The following is a 23,381-nucleotide window of genomic DNA, read 5'->3' as shown; positions in this document are numbered from 1 at the left end:
CTCAAGTCCATTCTCTACGTCTGCATCTTTATTCCTGTCCTACCCCTAGGTTCTTCAGAACCTTTTTTTTTTTTTAGATTCCATATGTATGTGTTAGCATATGGTATCTGTTTTTCTCTTTCTGACTTACTTCACTCTGTATGACAGTCTCTAGGTCCATCCACCTCACTACAAATAACTCAATTTCGTTCCTTTTTATGGCTGAGTAATATTCCATTGTATATATGTGCTGCATCTTCTTTATCCATTCATCTGTCGATGGACACTTAAGCTGCTTCCACTGAACTGTTTTGTTTTTTTTTGCGGTACATGGGCCTCTCACCGTTGTGGCCTCTCCCGTTGCGGAGCACAGGCTCCGGACACGCAGGCTCAGCGGCCATGGCTCACGGGCCCAGCCACTCCGCGGCATGTGGGATCTTCCCGGACCGGGGCATGAACCCATGTCCCCTGCATCGGCAGGCGGACTCTCAACCACTGCGCCACCGGGGAAGCCTGAACTGTCTTTTTAATCTGACAAAACTACAGGTGTCATTCGCTGTTTTTACTCTGTGGTCTGAACTCAGGAACTGAATGGATTTGGATAAAGATGAAGACCTGTCCTGGGCAATGGGCTCCAAACAGGGGAGTAAAACAAGCAAGAAGACATGGGCTCCAGAAAACAGGAATTCCAACCAGAAGGAAGGCAAAGGGAATGCCAAGGAGGACAACAAAAAGAAGTCACCGGATGGCAGCTAACTATGCCACACGCCCCGAGAGCAATAGAGCGGATAACTCAAAAAATGGAACTGAAACATAACACTTGATGTGACCGCCCTCGTGGAAGCCATACAGACAGCTATTAGGAGGTGTAGCAGAAATGGGCAAAAGGTATAAAGAAAATAAGGCAGATAAAGAAACAAGGTAGGGGCTTCCCTGGTGATCCAGTGGTTAAGACTCTGTGCTTCCAATGCAGGGGGCCCAGGTTCGATCCCTGGTCAGGGAACTGGATCCCACATGCAGCAGTGAAGCTGCTGCGCGCCACAGCCAAGACCCAGTGCAGCCAAATTAAATAAACAAATAAATAAGTTTTTAAAACGACAAAAGTCAATTAAGAAAAAGAAATAAGGTAATTATTCATTTCAGGGGGAAAAAAGGAAACTATTGTAGTACAGTATAAAGCTCAGCTGTGAACAGTTGCATGAGTTGATTTAACAAGTATGTGTACATGACATACATAAGTATGCATGTTTGTATGTATGTATGTGGATGTAGACATATTGCCTGGTGTATTAATTTCCTATTGCTTCTGTTACAAATTACCACAAAGTTAATGGCTTAAAACAGCACAAATTTGTTTCTTGCAGCTCTGGAAGTCAGAAGTCCAAAATGGTTCTCGTCACTGGGCTGAAATCGAGGTGTTGGCGGGCTGCATGTTTTTCTGCAGGCCCTGGGGAGGTTCCATTTTCTTAACTTTTTCAGCTTCGAGAGGCTGCGTGCATTCCTTGGCTCCTGGCTCCCTTCCATCCTCAAAGCCAGCAATGGCCAGTCTTTCTCCCATCACATTACTCTGACCCTCCTGCCTCTGCCTTTGACTTTCAAGGATCCTGATGATGACATTGGGCCCACCCAGATGATCCAGGATAAATCTCCCCATCTCAAGATCCTTAACTTAACCACATCTGTGAAGTCTCTTTTGCCACATAAGGTGACACGTTCACGGGTTCAGGGGATTAGGATGTGGCCGTCTTTGCAGGGCCATTATCCTGCCTGCTACACGCATACATATATGTATATTATTATAGGCGTAAGACATTTTTGAAAGAACACCGGTAAGGTACTATTTATTTATTTATTTATTTATTTAATTTATTTTTGGCTGCGTTGGGTCTTCGTTGCTGCGCGCGGGCTTTTCTCTGGTTGCGGCGAGCGGGGGCTACTCTTCGTTGCGGTGCGGGGGCTTCTCATTGCGGTGGCTTCCCTTGTTGCGAAGCACGGGCTCTAGGCGCGTGGGCTTCAGTAGTTGCGGCACAAGGGCTCAGTAGTTGTGGCGCACGAGCTCTAGAGCGCAGGCTTAGTAGTTGTGGTGCACAGGCTTAGTTGCTCCGTGGCATGTGGGATCTTCCCGGAGCAGGGCTCGAACCCGTGTCCCCTGCACTGGCAGGTGGATTCTTAACCACTGTGCCACCAGGGAAGACCCCTGGTAAGGTATTATTGATAGTATGTCTACCATGAGAAATACTGAGGGGGTTGGCTGGGTAGAATGTCATGGTTGGCCATATAAGAGAGCTAAATTCTTATTTACCAAATAGGAAATCAATGGAAAATGTCTACAATGGAAGAGTCAAAAATACGAACATTACTCAGACCCATGAGATGCAAAATCGCTAGAAGAAACAGCTAAAAGTGGTTGCCTCTGAGAAGAAGAAGGTGGAAGGAGACAAGGAACAACTGCATTTGGTGAAGAGATGTTAGTCCTGTTTACTTCTTAAATTATATGCATGTAATACTGTGAAGAGATAAAAAGTAATTTTTTAAAAGAGAGAATGGGTCTGGGAATGAGGGCTTACATCCAGCTGCAACCATTGGATGGGTTTGGCCTCCATCCTCCTCCATAAGAGTGCAGCTAAGCCCTTCCACCTCTGTTACGCTACGAAACCGTCACGTCCCACAGAACACCCATCACCAGCTCCTCACCCCCACACAGAGTTCCATCATCCGCTCTAAAAGTGGTACCTCCCTCCCCGCCCCACCATCACATCCCTCACGAAATGTTTAATTCTTGCAACACATCATTTCCACCAAGTCCAGCCCATGTGCAGCATGGTGCACCTCCCTTATGTTCCCCCCTAACTGCACGTCGACATGCCATTGCTGCCCACATCCCTAACCACAGCTCAGCTCGCTCATCAGTCCATCTCAGACCCAAGACCCACAATTCAACCATCTCCCGAAGCCTCCAGACTGTCCTGCTGCGTCACCTCCCACCTCTGCCACCACACCGTCCCCAGCACCATTCCCACCCTCCTCACCGATCCCAACCCCATCAGCACCCCCTGAGCCAATCAATCACCCCAAAGCCTCACCTCCAAGCCTGCTCCAACCAGCACCGACTAGATCGTCGCCCCAGTCTCACCTCAACAAGGGCCGGCGAGGAATCATCCCCTTCCAGAAACAAAACCATAATTGCCCACAAACCCAGATCCTTCCTCCATCAAAAACAACCCTAATGTGACCACCATAAGAGCCCCTCCGGCTCCATCTCAAGTCCTCTCTTTGAATTGCTGAAAAATATCTGACCGTCTCCGCACCAGGTCCTTCTTCACCCCTCTAGCTGAAGTCTGCCCTTTTTGCAGTGGACTTTGCTGGTTTCGATCTAGTTACCTTCCCCTCCTTCCCAGTGGGGTTTTGTGGTGTTTGTGCCGACCCCACCCCTCACCCTAGTCACAGAGTGAGCGTGTGACCAGGCGGGGCCAATCAGAGGCCCCCCAGGAGCGTTTTGGTGCAAAGGAACGATGCTAACGTGATGGGACGTGGGTCAGGAGCTGCTGGCTGCATTGGGGAAAGCTTGCCTGAGGGATGGAGATAGACGCTGGAACACTGAGGCCATTGTCTGGGCCCCCGGACCCAGCTGTACCTGGAGGCAGGGCATCTCTGAACCTCTCGGTAATGTGAGACTTTCCCTACTTTGGTGTGAGTGAGTCTGTGCCTTGCGGCTGACGGTCCTGACTCATATACTAATCTCAACCTCCTGAAGTCTTCCCTGGGAGGCCCGACTGCGTGGGTTCAAATTCTGTCTGTATTAGCGTCAGCTGTGTGACCTGAGGCATAACTGTGCATCAGTTTTCTCAGCTGTAAAATGGGGGAAATAACACTTGCCACTTCACAGGCCTGTTGTGAGAATTAAAGTGAGATGTATTAAAAATGCTAACAGGGAATTCCCTGGTGGTCCAGTGGTTAGGACTCCACACTTCCACTGCAGGGGGCCCAGGTTCGATTCCCTCACTGGTCAGGGAACTCAGATCCTGCAAGCCGCACGGCAGGGCCAAAAAAAAAAAAAAAAAATAGAATGGATGAAATAACATTAAAATTATTTGCTTTAAGAAACATGCCAACAAGAGTGCCTGACACAAAGAATATACTCAATAAATTTTCAAAATTATTAGTCCCTGACTAACCCAGCCCACAGTTTTCTCTCCTTTGTTGACATCCCTGGAGTGCCTGTGAGTGTACTTCACTCAAATGGAGCTTGTACTGATTACGATTCTTACAACCCGCCAGGCCCTGTGAAAAGAGCTTTACAATTTCAACATCTTGTACATCCTCACACCTCACTCCAACCCTCTGAAGTGGAGACTATTTTTATCCCCATTTTCTAGATGAGAAGAATGAGGTATGGAGAGGTTAGCAAAGCTGCCTAAGGTCCCACAGTTCATGGGTGGAGAACCAGATACAAACCCAGGTCTTTCCCCCGCTGAAGCCCACAGTTTTCCACTTCATCATGATCTCTTACAATTAGCACGTGACCATTGTAAACATGTTAACTTTCCCAAGGAATTGATCAGAAAACAAAGTTTCCAGTTAGTCTCCCTTTCCTGGTGAGGCCTGTCGGCCGTGAGGGCAGGGGGAAGGGTGGTAACAGGCAGTCCAAGCTTCTAATCATCGTGTTCAGTGCCCTGCCGATGAGGGAGTCATTCATTCATTTATTCATCCTACTATTTACTGAGCGCCTACCGTGTGTCCAGCACTGTGCTAAGGGACATGCATTGTCCCGTCTCATCCTCATAACCAACCTATGAAGTCTATGAAGTTGGTTCTACTATTATTCCCATTTTATAGAAGGATAAGCTGAGGCTTGGAGAGGTTAATTACCTCTCCAGAGTAGTGCAGGTCGAAAGTCCCAGGGCAGGATTCTGAGTCCAGGTCCATCTAACTTAAGAGTCCTTACAAACATGGCGACACCCGGTCACGGATGAGCACGAGTAACACAGACCCCAGATCAGCTCTCCGTGCCCCTGATGTGACACCAGCCTGTAGATAACAGCCTCACGGCTGAATTTCCTATTTGACCTTAGGAGGAGGTGCAAATGAGTCCTGTGGGCGACAGAAGACGTGAGAGTATCTTGTGCCCCATACCACCCAAGCATCTGCCAGGGTGGTGACAAGCTTGGTAAGCTGGGGGCAGCAGAAAGCCGAGAGGAGACATCACAGCCTCCCAGACAGAGATGTTTATCTGCCACATCTTCCCCCACCCTTGGTCACAAGACCGGGGCTGGATGAGGGGGAGGGGGAGGTCCCAGTGCCACTTTCTGATTGCTCATTCTCTCTCAACACGAGGGAGATGCGTGTCATCATACCGTGACTCTGACTTCCAGAAACGTCCTTCCCACCCAAATCACCAGCTGCCCGTAGAATACCAAAAGCCACTGGCGACGGGCCAGCAATCCTGCCATCCTGTTCCCCACTTCAAAGTCCATCTGTCTGGCTTTGAAGTCACAACAAGATGACTTGTGGCTCTCACACCACCCTCGAGGCCAGAGCACCACCAGCGTGAGCGTTTTTAATCACACCAAATGCTGCCATTATGGTGGCCACACTGGCAGAGCCGAGCTGAATCAGACTCCTCTGCTCACACTTATGGTTACCATGACACAGCCCCAAAGGCGGGGAGGAGAGGAAAAAAAAAAGGTTTGTACCCAAAATAGACACTGGTAAGGAGCTGAAGTTGTTCGAGCCAAAATGAGCCACTACAGAGTTCCGCACAGGAGCATGCATTTCCGGACGTGGTGAGTCAGGAGCCCTGCCGGGGGTCGGGGTCGTGTGTGCGGGGGCAGTCGATGGGCTCCCCACGCCCCAGGAGGCAGGGCACAGGGTCCAGGCTGACAGTCCACACGAGAATCAGCCATGTGGACCCTGGCGGGGCCTGCTGTCTGGACGGCCATGAGCCTGGGTCTGATTCTGTCCTCCCCTCCCCCCAAGCCGAGGTGGCCCACGGTCCACACCTGTGTGATGCTTGGCCCTTCCAGCCTCCTCTAAACAACGGTCCACACGTGCCAGCTCCAGAGCCTCTTCACTTACTCTCCCCTTGACCCCTGCATCTGGTCCCCACTCCACTCCCGCATCTCTGACAAGGTTTAGGGGCTCTGAATGCTGCCTGCCAAGAGGACACCGCAATGGTTCCACTGGAAGACGAGTCATTGACCTGGCTTTTGGGGACCCCCTTAATGCCGCTGAACCAACAGACAGAAAGGAGTTACTCCACAAGCTGGAGTGATTGATCCTAGTTACCAAGGAGAAATTGGGCCAGGAAGATAATTTCTGGAATCAGAGGATTCTCTCAGGTACCTCTTAGAACCTCCATGCCCCAAAGTAAGGGTTAATGAAAAACTACAGGAACCGAGAAAAGAAAAGGCAGGACAACCGAGGATTCAGATCCTTCAGGAATCAGGGTTTGGGTCACTCCACCAGGTAAAAGAATCCTGCCCTGCTGAGGTGCCAGCTGAGTGCAGAGGAGATGCAGGATGGGAAATGGGAGAAGGAAGCCGGAGGGCAAACGTGGTCTTGTGAACAAATATAGAAATGAGAACTATAGTAGTTTTGCATGTTTTCTATTTACTTGATATAGATGTGTGTTTATTTGTACATGGTAACACTTTTCTTCTTTTTCCTTCATCTTCCCATTATTTATATTTTATATACAAATTGTTAGAAGTTAACGTTACAGTTTAGTCTTTAGGTAACAGAATATTCAGTGAGACTGTGACTGAATGTGAGGCGTTGCTCATGTAGACAGTGATTGATACAATAAGTGCTGGGACGCCTCATTTGGGAGACAGGGTAAGAACGGGAAGCAGGATAGCTGTGTCTTGGTAGGTAGAAATACAACCATTTCGTTGTGGTAGGGGAGCCCACATGTGTGTAAAAGGGGGCAGATGCAAGCTGTGCAGCCCAAGCAGCAGACTGTGCCAGTTAGTTTATTCACCCTTCATTGCCTGCTCTGTGAAAATGAAGCTAGGCCCCTTAAATATGTCCCCTTTGCCAGCTGGCATGACATCAAACTCCCTCAGTAGAGGGCACTGGAGAGACATTGAAGGAGGAGGAGTTTTCTTTCCTAGAACCAGTGTGCTCTCTTGAAGGATTTCTGCATCGTATACAACTGCTCCAGCAGTCAGATCCTGCTGCCCCTGGGGCTCCCCTAGTGGCCAGGCCTGTCGAGTCACAGCTTCTCCCGTGCCTGGCCTGCAGCAAGGGTGCTTCCCCAGCACCTGGCTCCAGCAGTGTTCGACAGTCGCGAGCAGCCAGCAGCTTCACCCAATACTCCTTTTGGGTGGTTTAGAAGCATTGTACCTCCAGCAAGATACTTCCTCATGAACAACTTTCCTTGGGACCCAGAAGGATGGACTTCCAGTGAGTCCCGGGGGCAGGTTTCCAGCAAGTCCTGCCAACGTGGCACCACAGTGACTTCCCCGTCACCCAGGGAGCCAGGGGCATCAAGGCCAGGTTCTCAGCCCTGGGGGCCTCTTCCTTGGGTGCTCCATGGCAGCCCTGGGTGTAGCTGCTGTTCTCATATATGCTATTTCTGTGTTCTTTGCAGATCTTTTTACTTCTTAGCCAATCTCTCAATATTCCAATCTCCTGTTATCATTAATAAGTCTTTATATTAAACTTTGCCTGTTCAAATCGCTATGTGGTTCCTGTCTCCTGAGTCGGCCCTGACAGATACAGTCACCCACGGCTTCAAAGGGCCTTTTCCATCCTTGGCGTCCTTGAGCTCAGTTCAGCCTCCTTGCCGGCTAATCATTCCCTGCTTCAAGCACTCACCCAGCGATCCCTCATTGAGTGTCATTGCCAAGCTGGGCACTGGGGTGGACAGGAGACCCCTGCAAGTTCACAAACAAGGGGATTCTCTGGCTCCCTCTGCCCCCTTGGCTCCAAGCTCTTGGCCCTCGGGCCCCTCTGCTCTTTCTCCTGGCTGGCTGGGGTCTTGCTCTCACTGCTGCCCAGTGGGCACCCCTCTCGGGTCCCGCTGTGATCCAGCTGTACCCTAGATTCTCCTCTGCTGAGATACGTGGGCTTAAATGAGTGCAGACTTCCTACTGCAAGGCCTCCAACTTTATTCTCTGGACATCCCCACCTGGATGACTTGCAGTTACCTAAAACCCTACTCTTCTAGAACCAGATGCTTCATGTTTCCTGTGGCTCCTCTCTCTACGTGGAGGTGGCAGCACCTTCCCCTCAGCTGCCAAAGCCCAAAACCCCGCAGAGAACTCAGGTCCCACCTGCCCCCTCAGTCCCCACGTTGCACCAGGCACCTGATCCTCGGGCCCCTATTCTCCACCCCTGCCCTCCAGGCCCTCGGGACCACAGATCTAGACCTCGGCAGTTACCCTGTAACGCGTCTCACCGCCTCTGTGTCCCTCTCTCCCACCCCAGCCTCTTGGCAAAGGTTTTCCACACACGGCTTCCTCAATCAAACCTACGATGCCTGATGGAAATGTTCTGAAATTGTGGTGATGGCTGCACAGCTCCGTGAACGCACTACAAACCATCGAATCGCACAGTTTAAATGGGCGAATTGTATGGTATGTGAATCATATCTCGATAAAGCTGTTATTTTTAAAAACCCGATGATGCCAGTGATTTTCACACACTGTAAGATCTGAACTCTGGTCTGGTCCTACACTGCTGGCTCTCCGAGTCTGGCCTCAGCCTACTGCTCTGACCTGGCCCCCACCTTGCCTAGCTGACTCCATCATTCCAGGCCCCCAGCTCACATCCCCTGTTCCCACACGCTTGTGTCTACGTTCACAGCATTCTCTCCTCCACGAGGGGGGGCTCCTTCCAGAGGGCCCCCAGCCCCCTTCCCCACCCCTCAGGACCCCCACCCCCTACCGCTCCTCCTCAGCCACCCTCCCAGGGGTCTTTAACCAGTTTGTTGCGTAGTCATTTGGCTTTTCTCGTGTAGACGGATGTGTGTGTTTTCTGAAACAGATGAGGTCAGAGTCATGTCCTGCACCCTGCTCTTCTGCCACCGGCCCTCCCTGGTCTCCCTGTTCCGCCTGACCCCTGAGGCAGAGAGGAGGGGGTGAAATCACTCCCAGGCAGCCGCAACATCGCCAGCACGGCACTGCGGTGCCTCGAGGGACCCCCCACAAGCTCATTCTAGGGGTCGCTTGCCAGAGCTCCCCAAGGCAGTGCGCCAACGGGAAGGGCCCTGCTCCACCTGCCCCAGGCCAGGACGTGCGCCTGCTATGGGGTCCGCAGGCTCAGCCAGCCCCCAGATGCCCAGGGTGCCGGGGGTCGTGAGGGACCTAGGTCAGGGTGTCTGTGAACCATGGGAAGCGGGGACAGCCGGCCTCCCACCCACCCAGGCCTTTGGAAGCTGGTCCCCCGCTTGCCTGGGGCCACTCTCTCCTCATACCATCCGTGCGATGCTCCCCCACCCGCACCTTCTCACACTCCTCCCAGGCCACAGAGCTGACCCCCTCCCGGGCCCAAACCAGGAGGTCCCCCAAAGAGTCTTCAGGGTCTGGGAGCTGCTGCTGGAGCACAGCCCCTGCCCACCCAAGAGTGCATGAAAGAACCCACTGCTGTCAGAACCACCTGCTGCTCCCTGGGTTGCTTTCTCCTCACTCTCTGCCCCAACCGAAACCAAACCACTTGCAGGGGGGAAAGGGGGCCCGAGAGGAGGAAGAACCCAGGGTTCTGGGTAGCACATCCCAGAATCACTAGCCTCTGGCCCGGGGGCCCTGGTGCAGTTCATCCACCCCTTCAGCCCTAAGGGGGCTCAGCCGGAACCCACCTCAAACCTCTGCCGCTCAGACGCAGGCCACACTTTACCAAACCACACAATGAGAGTCCTTACCTCCTGAGTCTATTTTAAGATATGACAGAATTTGAGTCGAGTGTTTAGCGTGATACCTGGCACATGGTAGGCGCTCAATAAATATGAATTTTTTTAAAAAAGTACCTCATTCACAGATGTAGAGAACACACGTGTGGACACCAAGGGGGGAAAGCGGCAGGGGTGGGGGTGGGGGTGGGATGAACTGGGAGACTGGGATTGACATAGATACACTAATATGTATAAAATGGGTAACTAATAAGAACCTGCTGTATAAAAAAATAAATAAAATTAAATGCAAAAATTCAAAAAGAAAAAAGTATGTCATTAATTAGGGTGAAAGGCCAGTAAAGTGTCCTTAAGAAACCTAGACTCTCACTTCAGACAACGCCCAGGAATGGCTCTCGCTGGCTCCTGAACGGCTGCTGTGGCCTGACCCAGTGTCCTCTCTCCCAGCTAATGCCGCGAGGCCTCCCCTAATCCCCCAGCGCAAGGGCCTTCGCAACCAGAATAAATAACCTCTTTACCAGCACCCTTAACCTGCCACTGTGGCCTCAGGGGTCAGAGGCACACACAGAGACACAGACACAGACCCACACGGGCACACACACACACACACACACACACGCAGGCAGGCTCCAGGAACCTGAAGCAGGAGGATCCCAGGCGAGGCCTCCCCGCACACGCGTCGCACATTTCACCTAAAGTGGGCCAAAGAGGCATTTGGAAACCAGCTTGGGAACCTCATAACCATTCATAACATTGTTCTGAGAGAAAATACAAAACATTGCCCTACAAACAAACATTTGCAGTAGAATTCCTCCAAGAGCTAGGAATTGCCTGTGCTAGAGAACTAACGCAGCAAGAAGAAACAAACCACATAAGCTCAGTTTGCCTCTGCAAAACTAATAACAATTACAAAAACGTTACGTGAACTGCTCACCATGTACACCTAATTAGCATGCAGCACAATTCTGCATGCCATTAAGGGTATGCCGGATTAATTATGCTGTACATTCCGTGTGATTACACCACCACACCCTCGGTCCACACACACCAGCTTCCAGAGGGTGCCCCTGTGATAGGGGTACAAGCGCAGGTCTGTACCAACCAGGGAAACACTGGTTTCCGCACTCAAGTTGACAGTGGTCCCCACCCACCCTACCCCCAGCCAGGCACAGCCTGACTCCGGCCCAGGCCTTCTCGCCAACGCCACCTCCACAGGAGCCCCCGCTGAGGAGCTAGCTTCCCACCCAGCCTCCTCCGGAGAGCAGAGATGCCTCCAAGGTCTCCCCGTGGCCATGGCTGCATGTCACAGGGGCCACAAAACAGCCCAATGGCCACCACGTGTGCCCGATCACAGAGGAAGCTGGCCTCCCCATCCAGACCGAGGTCACCCTGAGATCATCTCCCAGACTCCACCAGGGCCCTGCACCCCTTTCCCTGGCACAGAAGCCAGCTACTGGGCAAGGTCCTAGCCGTGGTCCGCCCAGGCCCTGGATGGGTCAGAGCTTCTCCCTCCCTCGTCCTCTGCTCTCCACACAGCCATGGGCAGCTCTACACAGACCCGACCCTCCCCTCCATTAAAAAGAGACAAGGAACTGACCTCCTCCCCTAGTTCCCATTTAGCTCAGCAGATGCTCTTCAAATACACTGGGGTGACCCAGGTTTGGGGAACAAGAGAGTCAATGGAACATGGTAAGTGGAGCTTCCCAGGAACATGGAACTCAAAACCCACTGGGGGGGGGTCAGGCCTCTCGGGAGGCAAAGAGCAAGAGGAAACTTGGCATGTGAGACAGGGGAAGAGGGGCGTGCGCGGTGGGGGGCTGTGCCTCTTCAGCGCCAGACAGGGACCAGGCACAGCTGAATTTTAATCCGCAAATACCAGGGAGGCCAACTGTAGAAGGATTCTTTTAAAAGACACATGACACAAAATATCCAAGTTTAGGGCAAGAAGCAGTGTTTGAAACAAACAAACAAACAAATGACACAAGTCTGGAAGGTTGTCTCCACTTTGCAGACGGCAAAATTGAGGCTAAGAGAGGTGAAGCGATCTTCCTGAGGAGGACTCAGTTAGGAGGTGGCAGGGCCAAGGTGAAACCACTGTCTGTTCAGCACCGAGCCTGGTGGCCCTGGCACAATGCCATGCCGCCTCTTGCCTCTGCCCGGGTTCAGTGATGCTGACCTGGTTCACGCCACTTTTCTAGAAATTCTTTGGAAACAGCTCTTCCTGTGACACACAAAAGACTCACATTCCTACTTTAGAGAAACAGTTTTTGTTTCTTTTCTGTTTGTTTACCAAAACTGCTGTGCCCATCTTATCCCCTCCTACACTGGCAGACCTGCCTCTAAACCCAGGGCGATGGCAACTTTGCAATTCACATACCACTGTCAGAGGGTGATGACACTCGGCCCAGGCTGTGCAGCAGGGAGTTGAGGAACAGGGTCTAGGCCTTGCAGCTCATCTTTCGGGGGAGCACCTGAGAAGCAGAAGCCCCTGCTCAAGCCCCCCCCAAACATCAGTATGCCCAATGTCCGTGGCACAAACGCCTGGTTACGTTACTTCCGTCCTGAAAAATCTGCAGGGATTGCTACCAGTTACGGAATAAAATGCGCCTGCCTTTCTAATCCATCACCTGGACCCTGCGCCTTCCTGGGTCCCCACATCCAGGCCTGGTGACACAGGCCCTCCCTCTTCTGCAAGCCCGGCCCAGCCCAGGCTCCGCCTGCACAAATCCTAGCCACCCTCAAGTCCCAACTCTAGCCCTGCCTCCCACGGGAAGATCTCTCCCAGACTCCCTCCAGCCGAGCCCTCTCAGCGGACGGACGGCACCTCCACCCACGCGGCGGGCTGAGCCAGCTCCCCTCACCCTCTCCATCACCCAGTCACTCCCACCTAAATGCCTCACAGAGCAGCCCTCCTCCACACCTGCACTGCGGCTCCCCTGGATTCCTGCACCAGCCTTCTGCCTGGGCTCCCCGACCCCAGCCTCAGCTGCCCAAGTGCTCCTCCTTGACGCCCCGGGATGATCTTCCTCAGACGCAAATATGGACACGTTACTCCAAGGCCAACGTCGACGAATGGGTAACATCCCGGCCTTCCGTGGTCCAGCTCGGCCCAGCCCTCCAGCCTCACATCCCATGATCCCCCATATCCCATCACTCCCACCACATCATGGGAGAAAATGCCCTGGACCACCTGGCTAACTGCCCCCTACGCTTTGAGACTCAGCTCCAGCCTCACCTCCTTTAGAAACCCTTTCCTGCTCTTCCCTCCCCCCTTGAATGAGATGTCCCTTCTCTGAGCCCCCGTAATGCTCCAGGTACACGCTGCAGAGCTCTCTCCACCCACCTACGATGTAATGGTCACCTTGCCAGACTCTCATCTCCCCTGCGGGGTCCTTGAGAACCAGCTCAGTCTCTCTTATCTTTGTAGCCAGTGCCCGACACATAGTAGGTCTTTAATAAATGAATAGATAAACATTATCTGTGAAGCTGAAGCAAGGGCCCTCTGGAGAGAAAACTCAAGAGCTGCCAGGCCTGCCAGCTTGGGGCCCCAGCATATCACCACGCTATCTCAGAGTCCAGGCTGCACAGAGGGTGTTGACAAAAGAAAATGCAGAGGCAATTGCCCTGCCCCACTGGGCTTTCCAGCTGGGCTTCCAGTACCAGGCAGGCCCTCAGGCCACCACTAGTTGGGCTGGGAACCACAGGCCTGTGAGAGGATGGCAACAAGCACCACATTGTTGCTGGTAATAAAACCATTAGGAACCAGTGCTGTGTGCCAGCTCCCAGGCCCGGCTGTGGTCAAGACCCTCCCATGCCTGTGGGCCAGGGGGCAGAGCCAGCCCTGCCAGCAGGCCCAGCAACCAGAGGAGAGGCCACTGCCTGCTCTGGACCCAAAGAGAGCAGAGGGCAGGAAGGGCGAGGGCCCAGGGCTTGGGGGACCTACTGAGTCCCCACTGGGCTTGGACTCTCAGGAAACTGACAGGAGTACATCAAGATTCAAGGCCCAGAGAGCAGATGGCCGGGGCTGGCCGGAGCACTCAGAGATCAACCAGCCAAAGCGTGGCTTTACAAAGGAAGTGGAGGCCCTGCGACCCCTAAGGGGTGATGAGGATGACAGGCAACATTTGTGGGGTCTTGGAAGGCAAGGGGGCCTCCAACGGGGTCACCTCACCAGGTCCCCAGATTCACCCTCATGCAGCCCTGTCCTGACCCGACTCAGAGAAAAAGAACTCACACCTCCTGAGTACCTACTATGTGCTGGGCGCAGCGCTGACAGTTTTCACACCGTATTTCATTTGATTCAAGCAATACCAGCAAGATGTGAATGTGATTCTTATCCCTGATTCACAGATGAAAATCCCGCAGCTCAGAGACTTTTAGGTCCCTCTGTAGCTATGGTAGTAGCAGGGCTGAGATGCAAATCAAGGTCTGCCTGCCTTGCGGTCACTTCTTTGCACTGCACGTCTGTCCCCTAGCAGCCTGGGGCAGGGGGCGGTCTGCAGAGGGACCAGCTCTTGTCCTTTTATTTATCTTCCTGCCTCACTGCAGGGACGGAGTGGGGCAGGGCGGGGCCAGAGAAGTCCACATAACCCTTTCTCCTGCTGTCTTTACCAGGGTCAGCCTCAGAGGGCAAAGCAAGCTCCAAGATGGCGCCCATGGGCAGTGGCTGGGGGACGGGACTGTGGAAGGGGGAGGTGGGCACTGTTGCCAAGCAACAGGCAGAGGAATTTATATCTGCCCCTCCTCACCTCTCCACCCTGTCACCTGGGTCACTGCCACCTGCTCCTGGGCCTCCAGATCACAGAGGCGGGCACAGCTTGAGCCCACATGCCAGACGAGTTTCCCAGGCATCCCCTCCACCCCTGGAGGGGCCTCCTGAAGCCCCATTTTGTCCTCCCTGCACATGGCTCCCCAGGCCATGCCAGGGCTGGGTCACCTGAGGTCCACACCGAGACCATTTGGGTCACAACAGCAACGAGATTGAAGCCTTCAGGGAAGATCCTCAATGATTTGTTTCCCATCCTGGGTCAGAACTGAGAGTTTCCAGTCACCGTCCTATAAAGCGAACTTGGTCTGCTGCCCTGGAGTGAACCGGGGTGCTGCCAGCTGCCTGTTTTCCACTCTCACCCAATCCCTACCAGGCCAGGCCTTCGCTTGGAGACCTCAGGGTCTGCAATAAATCTCCCTGCAACCTTTCCAGAAAAGACAAGTACCTGAGTAGCCCCACCCTTTGCTGTCAGTCTCCAAGCCAGTTTCGTATCCATTATAAAAGAGTCCACCCTTCCAGCCCAAGGGTGACTCAAATTTTTATAAGTTCTTATCCAGAAGCTTTAAAAGTGTGGTTTTATTTTTGTTGTGGTCATTAAGAAAGGAATGCATGCTCCTTTATATTTTTGCAAAGGTTACGAAAGTGTATAAAGTAAGTGGCAAGGCCTCTGCTGACACGTTTGCTGGGTTATCCTTCCAGAACGACTTTTTCTAAGCATCTGCTAGCCTATAAGTGTGCACACTGGCGTGTATTTTAAAGGAATTTTACGAAAATGAGATCACACTCTGCACCATATCACGGACATCTAACATGTCAGAATAGACACGCTTCCCATCTCATTTCAAAGCCACTGGGAGAATCTGATTAGATTCCTCTTTATCCACAAATTTAGGTATCCTTTCAGAATCTACAAAATTAATCACAAAGGACCATTCCTCAAGAAGCCCCTTGCCAATAGGTTCTGCTTGCTGGAGTGCCGGAGGATCCCGGCCGCCTGGCATGGGCCCGAGCGCCCTCGCCTGCCCCTCCTGGTGTCCTCTGGGGAACCTCTGAGGGAAGGCAGGCTCCCAGGTCCCCCAGCCTCCCAGCCCAGGCGTTCCCGGACATTCACCATGATAGGGCCCTCATTCGACCCATGGCTCAGTAAGCCACAGATCTGACCCCACCGTCCCATAATGTCCCCTCTGAGCATCTTTTAACCTTTTCAAGGAAGGACCGCTGGCACACCGGGCTCTAGCTGATCTATTAGGTCTGGAACATCTTCCCCACTGACCCCTGGATCCGTCCCCATAGCCGCAAAGCAGGAAGAGCACTAGATTAGGAGTCAGGACACCCAAGTTGCAGCCCTCCAGTTACGAGCTGTGAGAGGTGGTCCTCCATCCCCTCCTCCACCCAAACGGGGGCAGCTAACAACTGCTCAGAATTAAAAATGACCTTGACATTTGAAACAGAAACAGAGAGGGAAGATCAATAAGGATGACAGTGAGCAGGGCCATGACCTCAGGAAAGAGAAAATAGGAATCTGATTGCAGATGTAAATAAGGCTGGGAAACCTTGGAGGTCAGAGGGGACCAGAGCAGGATGGGAGTGGGCATTGCTGAGCTACAGTTGAAAAAATTTTTTCATTCCCTGCTGGGATGCAGCTAGGAAAGCCCCAGGTATCCACACCTCCTCCCCCTGTCGCTGTCCTCCAGACAGGCCTGCTATGTGATCAGCAAGGGAGATGTGGCCTGGCGGGCCCTGCCCACTTGCTGTCCTTGCCGGGGCCTGTCAGGCACCTGCAGCCACACCTAGGGGCACGGCCGCCAGCCCGGGCACCTCCCCTCCAAGCTGGGGGCTCAGTTCAGCTGCACATGGAGGAGGGAGGGAAGAGGGCAGTGTGGAGTCAGGGTCTGCTGACGTCCCCTTTCGCTGTGCTTGCAGCCCTTACAGGAATGTTCTGGATGCTGGGGTGCCTCGGCCTGGGGAAGGGGATGCACAAACGGGGCACAGAGACCTCTGCGAGGCCAGGCCAGGGACCCTCCTCCGCCCATTCACATCATGATTGCCATCACTGACAGAGACCTTGCCCCGCTGGCGTTCCCCTTAATGGTCACGACCCCCCAGGGTTGGTGTAATTTAAACCCTGCTCTGTTTCCCTCCAAGTCTGAGCTCTTAAGCTCTAGTCTACAGAATATAAAGGAATCAAGATCCTATACCAAATGAGCTCAGCCGGCCCCTTCCCCTCCCTCCCTTTCGTCCCTCAGTCTCCCCTGCCGTCCCTCACAGCCACAGGCAGGGAAGTTCTAGGCGATTCTCCATAGGCCACACGGGAGTTACAGAGCACAGGGGCCCACTCCCCTCAAATCAGCGTGGGGCCTCAGGCTGCCTCCGAGGCCCTGTTCACCGCCCTGGAGTCTCCGCCACACTCCAGCCACCCTGTCCCCGACAGCCTGGCTTCCTCTCCTTGGTCTGGAAGCCCCATCTCTGTGTTCTGAGGATCATCACAGGAGCCACCTCCTCCAGGAAGCCTCTCCTGATCCCTCCAGTTGGCTGTGACCTCACTGTCCTTTGAGCGTTTTATTTCTCCCTCTCCCTCGACCTTGGTCTGTGGTCATTAATTAGCTGGGCACACCCTAAACTCACCGTGTGTCCCCTCAAAGCTCAGCACAGGGTCTTGCCCAGCAAGACCCTGGTACAGGGCAACAAACAGACTGCACTCAGGACAGAATCCGAATAAAGAGCTGAAACTGTAGCACAAGGGGTTTAAGGTGGATACAAAGACAACCTGTTGACAGTGCGATCTGTTAAACTCTGGAACGGACTCCTAAACGGCACTGAGGAGCCTCCCACCTCCGAAGATTTTTCAGTCAGAATCAGCACTTTCCTCATCTGTCCAAGATTTTGCAAGAAAGGCAGGAAGGTGGACAAGACTTCACAGAGCACTTCCTGCAGTGCCAGGCCACGCGAGCCGCCCAAATGATGACGCTACTCACGCTAACGCTGAGCGCCTGCACTCTGCTAAGAGCGGAAGCGGCATTATCTCAGCTAATCCTTACAACAACCTATGTGTAGCGCCTGGTCTTGTTTCCACGTTACAGGTGAGGAAACTTGGAGGCTCAGAGAAATTGCGCTACCCCAGATCCCACAACTGTGAAGCGTCCGAACGCCGCTCCGTCTGATTCCGGGGCCCTCTGTTCGGCTGCCTGGAGACAGGCTCATGTGCAAGCTCATGTCCAGGCTCTCTGTCCCCACGCGGCTGCAGGCCGCGTACACAGAAATATGCACAGACACACGTGCACCACACCCTGGCTTGCCCACACACTTAGCCAAGGGGAGGCAGGCTTGGAGACACACACGCGAATCTCCAACACTGCACGGATCTCGGATTTGGTAACTTTTTCTTGAGGGAAGAGAGTCAAAGAGAGAAATGACTGAAAACGAGCCCTCAAGATTTGAGTGGAAAGGAATCTGGCGCCTTTCGTTTACTATTAAGCCCTGCTCAGGAGCAGCAGAGTGCACAGGCCCACAGAGACGCCCAGCCTCCAAGGGCAGTCGGGCTCCTGACCGGCACTACCATCCATTAGACACCAGAACGGAAGTGGAAACAATTCCCACAGGCCATTCCGTGACCCTAACTGTTGCCTGTCACCAAGCTACAGGCCAGAGACACACTCAACTATCCATGGGGCATGGGATGGGGGAAGAGGACACGGGCACCAAGTCAGGGACCCCAGGCTCAAGCGAGTGGAAGGTGGCAGGAAGTGCCGAGGGAGGGGAACATGTGACAGGCACACAGTTGGCCCTTCCGGCCTTGGGCTCTGGGTAGCACTCCCAGCCCTGGAAGAAACCGGGCCTGGCTCCACAACCAAACAGCCCCCAACTCAGCTCCAGGTGTTCTCAGAGCTTCAAGTTCTCTTTCAGCCCTAAACTCTAGGGCTTGGATTCTAATGGTAACGTTTCAGGCCAAGGATGGCCATTAGAGAGCTGGCAAGACTGCTCTCGGAGTCCCCTTTCTATCTGGTTCCCACAAAAAGGAGCCTTGATGGAATCCGGGGAAGAATTTAGGTTTTTCAGGAAGGCTTGAGCCTAAGGAACTGGCTTATAAGTAGGCGATGGCTATTCGGGGAAGGCAGAGCAGTAGCAAGCAGTAGAGAGCTGGGCACCAAGCCTGCCACTCGGGGGAGGACAGGGACGCAAACACAGATGTCCAGCAGACACTCGTGGAAACCCCACAGAATGTCTGATGGGGGACCAGAGGCGGCCAGGGCAAGGTCCCGTGGAGACCACAAACTGAGAGGAGAGACCAACACGCAGCGCAGGAGCCCGGGAGAGCTGGAGCAGGAGACAGTCTAAGCTCCCCAGAGGGCAGGCCTGGCCCCGCTTCTTCCCGGCCAGGTCACCCGGGGCAAGTATTTTATAGCTTGTCTGTCTCCCTTGCAGGCTTTTTCAGAGGCCCAATGGCGGTGATGTGTGACTGTGCTAGGGAAAGCACTGGGAGCATCTCTGGTTCTAGTGAGATAGATGACTCTGGGTGGGCTCCTGGATGCGGCCTGGTCACCAGAGAGACCAAGAAAGGATGAGGAGCTTGGAGTTTCAGCTTCAAGAAGGTCCATAGGAACGCAGGAGCTCACCGCAAACTGGACTCAGGGAGGAAACCTCAGAAATTACGCACACACACAAGTGTACACGTAAACCTACAGAAGGACACACACGTGCGAAGGCTTAACCAGAGGCTGCACTTTTACACTCCCTGTGGAGTCAGACGTGACAAACCTGTCTCCTGAAGGGCCCTCACCCCTCACCCCACCCTCTCCTTTCAAAGGCCCAGCCCCCAGGAGGCCCTGCTCTCACTCAGGCCTCCTCTCCTTGGAAGCCATTCCTGATTATCTCTGTGAGGCGAGACCACCCCGCCCCCACTCCTGGGTCTGAAATTCCACCACTAGAATCAGAGCCATAGAATTTAAAAGCTGGAATGGACCTTCAAGCTGCAGTCCAACCCTCACCCCACAGAGGAATCCCGTCCGCAGACACCCTGACACATGGCATGGCTGTCCTCTTCTCTGCTTCTCCAGTGCCGGGGTTGGGGAGGGGGCGGGGGGCAGCCCTTGCACTGTGGACCACACTCCTTGAGTCTAGAAGGAATTCACCTTCTCTAAGGTCGGCTTCCTGTTGCAGGCCCACAAGCCTGGGAAGGAGGACAAGGAGAGCCTTGGTCTACCCGAGCCAGGAAGTGTGCATTTGATGAGTAGCTGAAGACAAGCCCCAAGGAGCTGGACAAGAGGCTGGAGAGGGAGCCAGGGCCCAGACGAGTGGGGCCCGGGAAGGGAGGCGGGCAGGTGCCAGACCCGCCACACAAGTTTGCCTGGGCCACTGACTGCGTGCAGCACATGTGCACACATGCACACACACGCACACAGACTCACGCTTTCACAGAGCTCCCTGTCAAACAGCCCAACCAGGGCCTCAACGGGACCTGGAAGCAGAGGGGGACCACCTTGCCCCAGCAACCTAGCAGGAACTCCTAACAGCCCAAGCCTCCAAACCCAGGCAGCTCAGGAAACCACCAGGAAACGACCCCTGCCAGCAGAGGGGGCAGCCCAAAGAGGGTCCGCCTGACAGCTGGGCTCCCCAAATCCCAGAGGCCAGTCCTAGCTCTCCAGCATCGCCCAAAGAGAAAAGCTTCCCCGGCTGCAGCTGTCACATCTGCCTGGGAGGGAGGAGGCACAGCGGAGCAGCACCTGATCCCAGGATCCCTTCGCAGCCCGCCAGCCCAGGAGGCCGGTTCAGCGCTGGCAGCCCAGGGTGAAACATGAAGACTGAACAGTCCCCCAGGGATGGTGATGGCAGTCTCTGGGCACGGCAGCAAGGGGCAAGCTGGGTCACAGGGCGGCCGGCTCTTCTCCTGCAGCCTCCTGTCCCTTCTGGTTTGGAAGGGGGCGAGCTGTGTGGCTCTGGGGCCCGGGCCCTTCCTCCCTGCCTGACACAGGCCAGAGCTGCCCAGCTGGGTACAGGACGCCATCTTGGGTCAAGGTGCAACCACAGGGGGCTCCTCTCGCGAGCTGGGGAAGAGAGCCCCTGAGAACCAGTGAGCCCCTCACTCCCCACCCAAGGGGCCAACACCTACTCAACTGCCTTTGCACTGGAGAGTGGAGGAAGGACAGAAGGGATGCAGAGAAACGGGGGAACTAATGGGGGTGAGAGGGAAGGGAGTGGGTGCCCCCAAGAAGGGAGCCTCCAGGAAAGCGAAAAGCAGTTTGGCAGCTAGAGGGCCGCGGGCCCCAGCGATGGGGGGCTGGGGGAGGCCAGGGGCGGGCCCTGGACCCTTGCCAGCTCCGTCTGAGCCGAGGGGGAGGGAGGAGGGAGGGGGAGGGGAGCTGGGGTGAGGGCGGGACACGGACCGAGGCCGCCTGCGGCTCGGAAGCTTGGGGTCTCCCGGGGCGCTGGGACGTGGGGCCGAAGACCCCGATCCGCAGCCTCGGCGAGGCCTCGTCCTTCACCGTGCGGATGCGAAGCTTTCAAGGACACGTCTGCACCGGCCCAGCGGGGGTGCGTGTGCGTGAGTGTGTCCGCGTGCGTGTTGAGTGTGTGCAGGGGGGTGGGTGCTGCTGCAGGGGGCGACCCAGGGCGTCCCCACCAGCCACGCTCCGGGCCCAGGCCCTGAGGCTCCCACCCCTGCGTTTTCCGGCCCCCGCGGCCCCGGCCCGGGATCTTCGCCCGCCCCCGCCCCGCCCCCACACTGCGGCGCCGCCACCACCACCGCCGCCGCCGCCGCCGCCGCCGCCGCCGCCGCCGCCGCCCCGGCTCCCACGGCCCGCGGCGGGGGCAGGGAGGAGCCAGGCACGACGTCCCCCCCGCGCGCCACCCGACTCTCCGCGGAGAGGTGTGCCCCCCAAGTGGCACTCTCCCCACCCCCGCAGCCCCTCCCAGATCCGCTGGCACCCCGCTCCCCCAGCCACAGGTGGCCGGAGGAAGATCGCTGCGCAGCGTTCCCCGGTCCGGCCCCCAGATCACCCCTCGGCCCGCCCCCGGGGGCCTCCCGGGTCCCCCGCCCCGCCGGGCCGAGGAGGGCCGGGAGCCGGGGGGAGGGGCGGGGGGCCGGGTCGTGCCAGGCTGCCATTTTCTGCCGCCACCGCGGAGCCTGCGCGGGGCCGGGCCCCCGCCCCCCTCCCCCGCTCCCTGCGGGCCGCGGCGGGAGCCGATTATTCCGGGTCGGGGTCCGCGCCCTCCGGCGTCCCGGCCGCAGGCCCCAGGTTGGGCCCCGGGGCGGGGGCAGGGCCCGGAAGGCGGGGGCGGCCAGGCCGGGGCCCCTGCGGCAGCGCCTAGCGGGGCACCGCGGCTGAGGCCGGCGGCGGAGGAGGCCCCCCGCGGCATTGTATAGACTTGAACTTGAGCCCGGAGCCGGGCGGGGGCGCGGAGGGGGCTACGCGCCGGGAGCTGGCGGGACGGGAGGGGGCGCCTGTGGAGCCCGCGGGGACATAAACAAACCCTCAAATCCCCCGCGCCGCCCCGGCCAGCCCGGCCCGCCGTCGCCGCCCGCAGCCCTGGCTCCGCGAGCGCCCGGCGCCGAGTTGCGGGGGTCCGGGAGCGTGCCCCGAGCCGGGCACTGCCCGCCGCCGTGGCCCCCGCCCGGCTCCCCTCCTCCCCGCCCGCCTCCGGGCCGGCCTCCCGGGCCGCCAGCAGCGGCGCTCATTACCGTGTGGCCGGTGGGGTCGGGCCGGCCCGGCTGCGCGCCCTAGTGCCGCGGCGCCGCGTCCCGGCTCGTCCTCTGCTCTCGCCGCCGCCGCCGCCGCCGCCGCCCGCGCGCCCTCCCTCCCTCCCTCCCGGCCCGCCTGCCTGCCTCGCTCGCTCCCTCCCTCCGCTCGCTGTCGCGCTCCCTCTCTCCGCCTCCTCCGCCGGGTCCCCCCCTCCCACCCCTTCTCTCCGCCTTCCTCCTTCCCTCCCTCCGGCCGCCCGCGGGCCCAGGCCTCCGCCCGCTGCTCGCCCCCCGCGGCCGCGCTGGCCCCGGCCCTGGCGCTGCGGAGCCGGCCCGGGAGGCAGCGCCGACTTGGGGGCCCCGGGGCGCCGCGACGGGAGCGGCCTGGGCGCGCGGCCGGTCCTAGCGCCCTCGGCCCGACTTCCCGGCCTCTACGCCCCCGCTGGGGGGGGCTCCCCGCACGCTGCGGGTCGGAGGGCCGGACCTCGCTGCGCCCCGACCCTGCGCTGGGCCCAGGAACCCCGCCTCGGCCGCTCTCCCGGCCACTCCGCCGGGGGCCTGCGGCAGCCCTCCCCCCGCGGGGCGCCCCGCTACCTGGAGCTGCCTCTGCGCTGGGTCCCCGCATCCAGCACTGGCCGCAGGGACAGCAGCCCCTCCTCTCCCGCGGCCGGTGTCAAGTGCCTCCCCCCGGCAGCCCGCGGAGCCCCCGGCGGTCTTCGCCCTGCAGTTCTCCCGACCTCCACCAGAGCCCACTGCACTCTGCCTGCCTCAGCACTGGGGCTGGGGACAGCAGCGCCGGCCCATCCGCGCCGCAAGCCCCACGCCACCCGCCACCCCCGCCAGGTGCCGCCGCCGAGTGGAGGCCGGCCCACTCAACAGGACCAAGGTCGGGGCGCCAGGCTATCGAGGCCGTCTGGGAGGCTCGAGCATTTCTATAGGATGAGCCCCCTTGAAGGGAGTGAGTTCCCCGTACCTTGAGGTGTCCAAGTAGAGTTGAGTGTCCTCAGTTGGTCAGTGGAAGACTGAAAGATTTCATGGCTCGGGGGTGGAACTAAATGACATTGAAGATCCCTTCCAGCTCTAAGATTCTCTGCACACACCTACACTCC

The 23,381-nt window shown here is 56.5% G+C and overlaps 1 protein-coding gene across 3 annotated transcripts in view; it reads right to left on the bottom strand.

Moving 5' to 3' along the window:
- The window catches only part of DNMT3A (DNA methyltransferase 3 alpha), a 106,517-nt gene extending 83,512 nt beyond the window's left edge, over nucleotides 1–23,005 (bottom strand). For 2 of the 3 annotated variants that reach the window (XM_060309776.1, XM_070046888.1), the window contains exon 1: nucleotides 22,273–22,372. The gene's annotated coding sequence lies outside the window, so the exon portion shown is untranslated. Of the gene's footprint in view, nucleotides 1–22,272; nucleotides 22,373–22,866 lie in introns of those variants that run through there. The other variant, XM_060309777.1, reaches the window with a different exon arrangement.
- Between the last annotated feature and the right edge of the window lie 376 nt (nucleotides 23,006–23,381).

This window comes from Globicephala melas, chromosome 12 (assembly GCF_963455315.2).
Source record: "Globicephala melas chromosome 12, mGloMel1.2, whole genome shotgun sequence".
In the NCBI taxonomy this organism is placed as follows: Eukaryota; Metazoa; Chordata; class Mammalia; order Artiodactyla; family Delphinidae; genus Globicephala; species Globicephala melas.
This window is presented reverse-complemented; position numbering and strand designations above follow the sequence as displayed.